This window comes from Theropithecus gelada, chromosome 4 (genome assembly GCF_003255815.1).
Source record: "Theropithecus gelada isolate Dixy chromosome 4, Tgel_1.0, whole genome shotgun sequence".
NCBI classification, from domain to species: domain Eukaryota; kingdom Metazoa; phylum Chordata; class Mammalia; order Primates; family Cercopithecidae; genus Theropithecus; species Theropithecus gelada.
In genome coordinates, this window is record NC_037671.1 from 108,816,016 (window position 1) to 108,826,938 (window position 10,923).

Below are 10,923 nucleotides of genomic sequence, written 5' to 3' on the forward strand. Positions count from 1 at the left end.
ACGCCATTCTCCTGCCTCAGCCTCCCGAGTAGCTGGGACTACAGGCGCCCGCCACCTCGCCCGGCTAGTGTTTTTTGTATTTTTAGTAGAGACGGGGTTTCACCGGGTTAGCCAGGATGGTCTCGATCTCCTGACCTCGTGATCCGCCCGTCTCGGCCTCCCAAAGTGCTGGGATTACAGGCTTGAGCCACCGCGCCCGGCCTCACACTCGGCTAATTTTTAAAAATAATTTTTGTAGAGATGGGGTCTCCCTATGCTGCCCAGGCTGATCGTGAACGCCTGGGTTCAAGCAGTTTCTCCACCTCAGCCTACCATAGTGCTGGGATTATGGCATGAGGCCATGCACCAGGCCTCCAATGTTAATCTGGAAATACAACCGGATTCTATATAGAGAACCCAGACATACAGGGGAGTGAGGGACAAGTTCTTGGCTTTTCAGATTAAAATCAATTTTTGAATCTCATCACAGATAATTGTCTTGAAAGCAAGCACTGGGTATTTAGAAGTGGAATGGCTAAGCCCTGAAGGGACCCGGTCGGAAATGTGTGCCAGCGACTTGCATACATGAAGTGGGAAGAGAAGAGATGAAAAGTCAGATAACCCCACTTAAAGGCTTCAGGAAGACTATCAGGCTGGAGGGAGAGGAAGCTTCACTGCTGGAGAATCCCATAGAAGGGGACTGATGTCCAGAGAGGAGGGGAGGGAGGACAATAAGGATAGCAGACAGGCATAAGGGGGTTCCCAACTATTCCTGGGGGGAGCCAGGAACAGTTTGGAACTGTTGGGGGAGTTGAGGGAGGTGGGGGCGGGCAACAGCAGATCGGTAAGACAGGTTTTGGGATGTGAGCACAGAGGGCTTGGCTTAGCTCCTGTCTGGAGGTCTGGGAGGCTGTGCAGACAAATCCATTTTGTGTGGACTAGGGGATGGAGTCAAGATGTTTTCCTGGGGACCAGGGTAATGATGAGATGCCACCAAGGGAGCCGAACATTCTCCAGTCTCTCACAGTCAGAGGGCAGCCAGCACTCCTGGTGCCCTGCGAGGCATGGCTGTCTGCTGAGGGGAAGCAAGCTGCGCAGAGGACACCACAATGCAGGCAGAGCCACGGGCATCACAGTGACTGTGCAGGCCTGAGGCCCATGGAGCCTTGGCCACCCCAGACAATGTCAGTGAGGGGCAGTTCTTCCCTTTTCTTTTACTTTCTTTCTTTCTTTTTTTTTTGTATCCCCCAGGCTGGAGTGCAGTGGTACAACCTTGGCTCACCGCAACCTCTGCCTGTGGGGTTCAAGTGATTCTCCTGCCTCAGCCTCTCAAATAGCTGGAATTACAGGTGCCCGCCACCATGCCCAGCTAAGTTTTGTATTTTTAGTAGAGACGGGTTTTCACCATGTTGGCCAGGCTGGTCTCAAACTCCTGACCTCAGGGGATCCACCTGCCTTGGCCTCCCAAAGTGCTGGGATTTCAGGTGTGAGCCACCGCGCCCGGCCTGTGAGGGCCAGCTCTGTCCAGTGGATCTCACAGGGAATAGATATCAGTAATGAACTACAAGAGGAAGACCTTCTATTTCTGCAAATGCAAGTGCAAGAAGGGCAGATGCTTCCCCTAGATAGCACAACCTCGTGTGCATCGTCCCTTCACTGCGATGCTGCCTAATCACAAGGAACACGTATTTAGCTCCGAGACTGCCCTAATGCAGGGTCTCCCCTGAGCCTGCAGTAGCTGTGAGCTGCTTTCTCATACGTCTGGGGTTGCTGGCTACAGTGGCCTCCATCCCATCCAGGTGAGCCAGCTGTGCTCCACCTGCCTCTCATTCTCCTGGGATCCATGGGCTGGCATGGGCATGTCCTTCTGGCAAGGGCAGAGGGGAAGATCAAGCAAGTCTAATCATGCAAGTGCTTTGCAAGCCTCTAATTGCCTCATACTTGCTGATATCTCATTGGCCAAAACAGGTCCTACGACGGAGGCTGGCGTCACTGTGGGTGGACACACAAGAATTATGTGGCAAAGGGCAGAATAGAGGGAGAGGTGAAGTCAGGCCATGCTTCCAACCTACCACACCAGGTAAGCTACCACCCATCCAACCGCCACATGATGAGATGCTAGCAAGAAAACTGGCAGAAAATCCTGCTCTTAGCTGCTCTTAAGCACAAAAGGGGCTGCTAGATCATGAAATTGTCTGAGTTTACCTGCAATTGACTAAGTTGGGTTTTCTAACCATTAGAAAAGAAGTTCAGGATAAAAATTTAGCTTAATTGTAGAAAAAAATTACAATTTTTGCTTATGTGATTTTGTGACTGCAATTTGTATGCACTACATTCTTGAAGCCAAAGGTTCAAAATCACCAGATAGATCAATAAGTCAGCTTTAAATACTCTAGAAGCCAGCCTTCAGAAGACCTCCAGCCAAACCAGGAAGTGGCATCCAAAGCTGACATGGGCTGACTTCCAAAGAGCAGATAGAGAGGTGAAGAAACTGATTAAAAATTCTGAGTTTGCCTGCAAGTGTGGATTCTGGAACAAAGTGTCCTGGAGCCTCTGACACTTTTCCTAGCATATCACCTTTCCAGTGACAGCCATCGGTGTAATTACAATGATAATTGCTTCCAATGTAAAATACCACTTATCTGGCTAGAAGAGCCAGCTGGGTCAAGGCAAAAAACAAAACACAAGACAAAACAAAAAAACAATGTTCAATTGCTTGTTGTCAAATGAATAATGTTATCATCATTAAACCAATTCTAGAGGATAATCTTGTGGAGGAAGGTGGCTTAATTTAGGACTGGCGGGGACATCAAACTAAATACGAGTGTTGTGTATTGTTCCACGCACCAGAAGTCCTTTCTCAACGTTTACAATGAGACACCAAAAGTAAAAGACAGGGCCCAAGCCCAGGGCATTGGGAGGGAAGCAGGAAGGGACTTAAATGCCACAGAATGGAAGGCAGGATTCCACAGATGTGAGCAATTTATCTCCAAACAAGCATTTCACAAGGCTGAGAAAGGAAAAGAGAGAGAGAGAGCGCAAGACCTCGCCCCCCATTTTCACAGTGATAAAAGTGGGCTACCTTTCCCAAGGTCTCTGCCATGTCAGGGTCTTTGTGTGTGTGCATGTGTATGTGCGTGCACATGAGTGTGTGTGTCCATGTGTGTGCACACGAGTGTGTGCACGTGCGAGTATGTGTGTGTATGCATGTGTGCGTGTGTGTGTGTCTGTGTGATGTTCTGTTCCAACGTTTCAAAAAAGTTTTCGAAGAATAAAATGTTTGTGTCCTAGTTATAAGCCAGAGTTTCATGGCTAAGGGGAGAGGAGTTGACCAGGTTGGTTCTTTTGGTCCTGATATTTCCCTGTGACTTAAAATCCCAGGGCTCCTGTGGGCCTCTTGGTCAGGGGCTCTGCACAAAGAGGGATCTCTTGAAGGGCAAGGACTCCTTCCACCAACTCAACAGAAGAAATGAAGTCCAAAAGGGCCTGCGATGAGCTTCCACTCCCCACAGGTGACTCGTGTGGCTCGTAAATTGTATCTCAGCAAAGTTGTTAAACAGAAGTGGTTGTGGAGCATCCGGCTTTGCCATATCTAGGGGCCTTGGAGGCTCTCACAGCACCCCAAAAAACCACCCTCCCACGCTGGGCCAGCTCTTCCTGTTTTAACACCTGCGAGGCCACCCTGAGCAAGGGTTTCTGGCAAGTGGTGTGCACACTGCCGTCCATGGCAGAGCCACCAGCGGTGGCTCCAGGGTGATGGCGTGGTCACACACGGGGCTGTCCTCACCCATGTAGGGATGATCACAACCACCATGGCCATGTCAACCAGGACAGAAAGCTGCAGCCACTAGTCTCAGGTCTCCGCCAACTTCTCGGGTCTGATCTGCAATGCCAAATCTCCCCATCCCCAAACTCAGATCTCCCACCTGCGATGAGCGCTCACAGGGGCCGGGTCTGTCCAGTCAGAGGGTCCCCAGCCTGTAGATCAGGGCATTCAGCCTTCCCAAGAAGGAGACTCTTCCTGCAACCCCCTGGAATACCAGGAAGCTGGGAAAATCCAACCACACCCACAGCAGCCAGTCCAGGAATCACTTCCAGCCCTCTTCAGACCCCAGGATGGTGTCAAGCAAGAGCCAAGGTGAGCCCAGGGCTCCTAGTGGGCTTGCCTCGGAGAGAAGTGCACAATGATCACGTGACTCTTGAAATCGGCTGCGGCTTCCCAGTGCAAAATGCTGGAAGCCCCCCAGGATAATCTGTGGTGTGGAAACTGAGGACCAACCCTTCACCTCTCCCTCTGGCATTAAGCTTCTCCTTAGCTATTGTGACACTCAAAGCCCTCTGACTGAGCCTGACCATTGCACAGCCCCTAATGCTCCCAGGTTGTGACAAGAAAGTCACCTGGGTCCTGGAGCAACCTGCATACTGGGTTGGGCTGGGGTGACCCAGAGTCAGTCCCTGCAGATGCTGTTTTGATCCGGGTCAGATGCTGGACTCTGTTAAAATTTCATGTGAGGAGGGCATGTGGTCTGTTCTAGATCCCTCGTGCACCACTTTGTATTGCAGCCTGTAGTCCCTGTGCAGGGAGTCCCCAGCTGACCCCTCATGGTGGACAGCAGCGCAGCTGTCTGCCCAAGACAACTTTTTCCAGGCTGCAGGTGCTGCCAGGGCGCTGTGCCGCAACCCTGCCGGGAAGTCCTTTCTCTACACCACATCCCCTTCAGGATTTAGTGGGTGCTGTGGGTTGCCCAGACAATACTCCCAATAACTTTTTCTTCTTCATAGACCCCAATTTTGACTCAGGGCCAAGCAACCCTGCCTGCTGCTCCAGGGCTACACTGTGATTGGCCCGAGCCCAGGATCATGCACTCCCTGCAGTGAATGAGTGTGCAGGTGGGCACAGGACCAGTGTGGGAAGGAGTCTTGGGTTTTAAGAAAGAGACCAGGAGAGACAGTCCCTCCTCTGAAGACTGTATCTGGATGCCACAGCCTAAGGGGGACCCAGAGCCCAAGAACCAAATCTGGTGCCACCTTCCCTTCTAGTGCCGGATTTGAAAGAATCCGTTTCCCTATCAAATGAGCCAGCTTCAGCCGGGTTTTTTCATTCCCTTGGCTGAAAGTACCCTTATGGCCACCCAATCCCATAAATGCTGGCAACACCCCCTGGCTTTCTGGAGCCCAGTCCTGTTTAGTCTTGCCTTTTCCCACACGGGCGTTTCCTTCTCCTCCTCACCTGCGTGCTCTGTGCTTGACCTTCTCCAGCCATCCAGATCTTCAGTAAGAAACTATTGACTCTTCCACCGGAGTCCTGACCCATCCTGCTGGGATGGAGCAGCAGCACGGGAAGAAACTGCTGTTTGCCAAGACCCTGCCCTGGGTCAGACTAGTAGTATGGCCAGGGGCTTACACATTTTAATTCTTTTCTTTTAAATTTTGAGTCAGGGTTTCACTCTGTCACCAGGCTGGAGTGCAGTGGTGTGATCATGGCTCACTGCAACCTCTGCCTCCCAGGCTCAAGGGATCCTCCCACCTCAGCCTCAAGAGCAGCTGGGACCACAGGCATGTGAGATCACGCCTCGATTTTTTTTTTTTTTTTTTTTTTTTTTTGTGGAGATGGGATTTCACCATGTTGTCCAGGCTGTTCTCGAACTCCTGGGCTCAAGGGATCCACCCACCTTGGCCTCTGAAAGTGCTGGGATTCTAGGCAGGAGCCACTATGCCCAGCCTACACATTTTCATTCTTACCATCACCTCAGGGACCATTATTATTCTGATTTTACATGCATGGTCACTAAGGCTCAGAAAGGTTAAGTGACTTTTCCAATGTCACAAAGTTGGCAGTTAGTTGGCAGAAACAGAATCCAATTCCGGAGACCAAGTCCTGTTCCACATGGGACATTCCATATGGCTGCACTGGCACCTGCATCCCACCACTCCACTTCTCTTCTTCAGTGTCCCCTGCTCTTCACCACACTCTGCATCCTGATATGGCTTCATGTTAATGATGGTGATGATGGTAATGATGCTGGTGATGGATGATGGTGATGATTGATGGTGATGGTGACGATGATGGTGATGGTAGTGGTGTTGATGGTGATGGTGGTGGTGATAGTGTTGATGGTGATGCTGGTGATGATGCTGGTGATAATGTTTGTGATGAGTGTCATGGTGATGGTCGTGATGGTGTTGGTGTTGGTGACAGTGATAGTGATGATGGTGGTGGTCATGGTGGTCAATGGGGTTGATGGTGATGCTGGTGATGGATGATGGTCATGGTGATGGTGGTGGTGGTAATGGTGATGATGGTGATGGTGGTGGTGGTGGTGTTGGTGATAGTGGTGATGATGGTGATGATTGTGGTGGTTATGGTGGTAGTGTTGATGGTGATAGTGATGGTGGTGGTGATGGTGGTGATAGTGGTGTTGATGGCGATGGTGGTGATGGTGTTGTTGATGGTGATAGTGGTGATGATGGTGATGATTGTGGTGGTTATGGTGGTAGTGTTGATGGTGATAGTGATGGTGGTGGTGATGGTGGTGATAGTGGTGTTGATGGTGGTGTTGATGGTGATGATGGTGATGGTAGTGGTGATGGCGATGGTTTTCTGCATCATTCATTCTTTGGAGGAATTAATAGAATGCAACCAGTGTAAGGCCCCTAAACCAGATGGCTCAGGAGGGGAACCAGAGGCTTTCATGTGGGGGTAACTATGGAGATGATTTCATGATGGCAGAGGAGCTATGATCAAGGTGGCTACTGGGGCTGTGGTGGGGACTGTAAGGGTTTCCCAGGGGGTTGGGGTGGTGGAGACAGAGGCGGCTTTGGCCGTGGCAAGATGGACTCCAGGAGTTAGCACAGACAGGATTGCAGGAGAGGTTGTATTAGCCTGACTCCTGAGATTCTGGAGCAGTTTTACTTCTTGTATCCAGTGTTACCTTCATTACTTTGGAACCTTCCAACTCCTGATCACCCACAGGTCTTTTTGTGCCGGACTATGTAGTAATTGTCCAACCTCTGGTTCCCATTAAAAACCACCATTTGAGTTTTAAAAATAAAACCTCTGTGTGCATGTGCATGTGTGTGTATGTGTGCGTGCATGTTTGTGTGTATTATATAATTCAGGATGGAAAATGCAGAAAAGACTCTATGGGGTTCTTTCATCTTCATATTCATTTTATTATAAATTTAATGTTTTCTGATTGTTGAAGCAATACATGCTTATGGCAAACATTTCTAAAATACATAAAAGTATTTTTAAAATGATGGAAAACATGTGGCTACTGGTCATATATCACATGTAGGGTTAGAGTCATCTCAAGGTTAGAGTTGCAGAATCTTTTTCTCCCCTATTTGGATATATATTATTAAAAATCTGTCTTTCTTATACCTTATCAGAGGGCTGGAAGCAGAAAGGCTTCTCTATCTCTGGAAGTTTTCTATATTCTATGTTGCTGGACGACCTGCACAGCATGTTTAGAGAAATCCTGTAGGTTAGAAACACATAAAATCTTAATCTCTCTCTCTCTCTCTCTCTCTCTCCCTCCCCCCCCATCTCTCTCCTCCTCCCTCCCTCTCTCTCCCCCCCCACTCTGTGTGTGTGTGTGTACTCTTATAGAATTCAGGATGGAACATGCAAAGTGAAGTTGATTCAACTTCCAGTGCTGTTCAGCAGGACTTGCTATTATTTGCAGCCTGTTCACTATTGAAACCCACCCCGGGCCTGTTAGAAACTCAGGTGTTCCTTGTCTATCCTCAGGGCAGGTGCCTTGTCCCTGCCAGGATCTGATCCTATGGCTGCCTCCCTGGTTGTCTGGATCGGGGGGACAAGGGACAGGAAATTCGAGAAAAGTTTTTAACTAAAGGATGGACATTCTAGATCTTGCACCACTTTCAAATCAGCTTTAGCTTGCTGAAAGCAGTTCTTCCCTTGATAGGAATGAGCATGAGCTGTGTGTGGCCAAGGGCTTGGGACACACCAGGGTAACCTGCCCTCCATCCAGCTGCCCCACTGGAGGGGAGAGGCATCCTTCTCTGGCTCTCAACGTTCTATCTCATATCTCCCAACACTGAGGTTGGATAGTGAAAAGAAAATAATTTCATCAAGGGTTAAGCCAGTGGATTAATTATCCTTCTTTTGTACAATGCTTGGCCAATTACTTTGCATAAAGCAGGAAAATGGGTCAACATAAAGAGGCTGGGTGGGCAGCCCCTCTGCAGAGCACACCCTCAGCAAGCAAGTCAGGGGGCAGAATCGATGCTTCCAGGGGGCACGTCCTAAGTCCACACCACAGACAGTGATGAGCACACACTCCCATTACTTCTCAGCATGACATACTTGGAGTAACAGCCAGGCTGCAGCTGCTCCCATTTCATCTCTGGAGTTCTGGGCCCAGCCTCTTTCAACTCTCCTTGCCCAAGAAGGCAAGTTCTTGTTTTCTTTTCTTGTGTTTTCAAGGTTGTACCTGTGAGTTTTGGTAGAAAGTCCTTGAGGCTTCGGGGCTACTGTGCCTCTGGGCCCTTGAACTTGAATGCTCTCTGATTCCAGTCTTCTTTTCTTTCTGGGCACTCGGCTCCTGGTTTCCTTTGAAATCCTCACAGATAAAATGATGAAACAGCCTGGAGGCTGTTGAGGCTGAGTGACTAGTTGAACAAGTATGCCTGAAACATGCTCTGTAAGCAGAGGGGTGTTAACTGCAGGCATCTCCAGCAGAGGGCCCAGTTGCTCGGAGCACATCTGTGTTCTCTATTTGTGTCTGCAATGACTGAATTCAGACATGATCCAGGTGTAGACAACATGTTAGCCTGAGAGTTAAGAGTATGACTGGCATCAAATTGCTGGGTTTAAGTCCAGCTCTGTCACTTACTAGCTAATTGTCCTGGAGCAAGTTATTGACTGTGCCTCAGTTTACTCATCTGTAAGTGGGGATCATAATAGTTTCTATTTGAGAATTGTTGCGAAGATTAAGAGTTGAGACTCAGGAAGCACTTAGAGTTTATTGTGGAGTGCTGGCTGTTGTTACTGTAGTGATCATGCTTATGAATAACAGGCAGTGGAGAGTGGAGACACCAGTGGATGGCAGGAAGACTCAAGGCACAGTGGACAGAATCAGGATCCAGAGGATCTCAATAAGCTACGGTGATGGGTGATTTTCACAATACATTATTGTGTTCCCAAACCCCCAGCTGCAGAGGATGGGAAAAATGTGACTTGGCAGTGGTATGGGTGAAAATGGCTTAGGGGGTTTAACAGTGTTTCGTGTGGGACAGCCACAGGGTGGGTCTCCCCCAGTTAATGGTATCTTACCCAACACCCCTAGAGATAGGTGTGGGAAGAGGGAGAGCATTGGCCTCAGCCTTGGATACACAGACCACACCTGGACTCCAAAAAAGGAGTCTAGAGGCAGGAATGTGTGCAGAGGAGTGAGCTGGTCACAAAAAGGCTTTGTGGCATGTGAGTCAGTCAAAGTGATTGGAGCTGCTGTGACAGGTAAGCCCCTAACCACAGAGACCCAGCACAACCGCTTCTGGCTTGTTCACCTAGGAGGGGCTCCTGAGTGGAGATCAACCCTCCCCTAGCAGTGACCCAGGGCAGCTTCCCGTTGTGCAAGAGCATGGAGGACTGTGAGTGGCCACATGCCTTCTGCTCACATCCTAGAACTCCTGTGGCCACACCTACCTGCAAGAGAGGCTGGAAAGTGCAGAAGAAGAGAAGAGGAGCCTGGCGATCAGTCAGCAGCCTCTGCCACCTCACACAATACGAAGGAGGTCCAAGAAATTGAGGATGTTGAGCCTAAGAAGTGGACCCAAGATGTGTCTTCACTCACTCAGATGTGTCTTCACTCACTCAGATGTGTCTTCACTCAGAGTTGGGAAAGAGGGGATCATCTTTGTTTTGTGCCACTCCAAAGGGGAGATGCAGAACCCATGGACAGATGTAGGGAGGCAGGTAGGGTGAACAGCTGTCCCTATCTGGCTTTAGCACTGAAGGTTCACTCTCCTGGGAAAGCCCTCAACCCAGGGAAGACCGGGATGGGCTGGCCCTCCTAGCTTGGGCAACTTTAGGTCCACACAAGTGTATCTATGCTAAGAGCTCTCCAGGAAAACACTCCTCTCCACAAACCTCCACCCTCTGAAATATGAGTTGAAATGCTGTTGGCCATAACGTCAATGTTAATGAACCAACAATATATATATATGCACATATTATACACATATACATATGCACATATGTATATAAATATATAGATACATTATATATATCAAATTAGTTGTCTTTAAACAGAAATACACATAAAACAAGATTACATATCGATCAGTAGGCAAAAATGTGACCAGAGGCTTGCAGGAACCTAACCCTGTATTTCCTCTAGGAGCAGTGCTTCAATGTTTGCTAATTCAATGTTTGTGGTGACTTTATAGAACAGAACTACCGAAAATAAGGAGAACCAATTGTATATCAATACAACAGAATACGATTTGGTCATTAAAAAACAATGAAGTGCTGATGTGTGCTAAACATGGATGAACCTTGGAAACATTATGCTAAGTGAGAAGCCAGACACCAAGACCACATATTGCATGGTTCCATTCATGCGAAATGTCTGGAATAGGTCAATCTAGAGTGACAGAAAGATTAGTGGTTGCCTAGGGCTGAGGGAGTGGGAAGCTGGAGACTTGGGAGAATATGACAGCTAAAGGGAAAAGGTTTGTTTTGTTTTGTTTTAGGTGATGAAATGTTCTAAAATGGGCCGGGCGCGGTGGCTCAAGCCTGTAATCCCTGCACTTTGGGAGGCCGAGACGGGCGGATCACGAGGTCAGGAGATCGAGACCATCCTGGCTAACACGGTGAAACCCCGTCTCTACTAAAAAAATACAAAAAACTAGCCGGGCGCGGTGGCGGGCGCCTGTAGTCCCAGCTACTCGGGAGGCTGAGGCAGGAGAATGGCG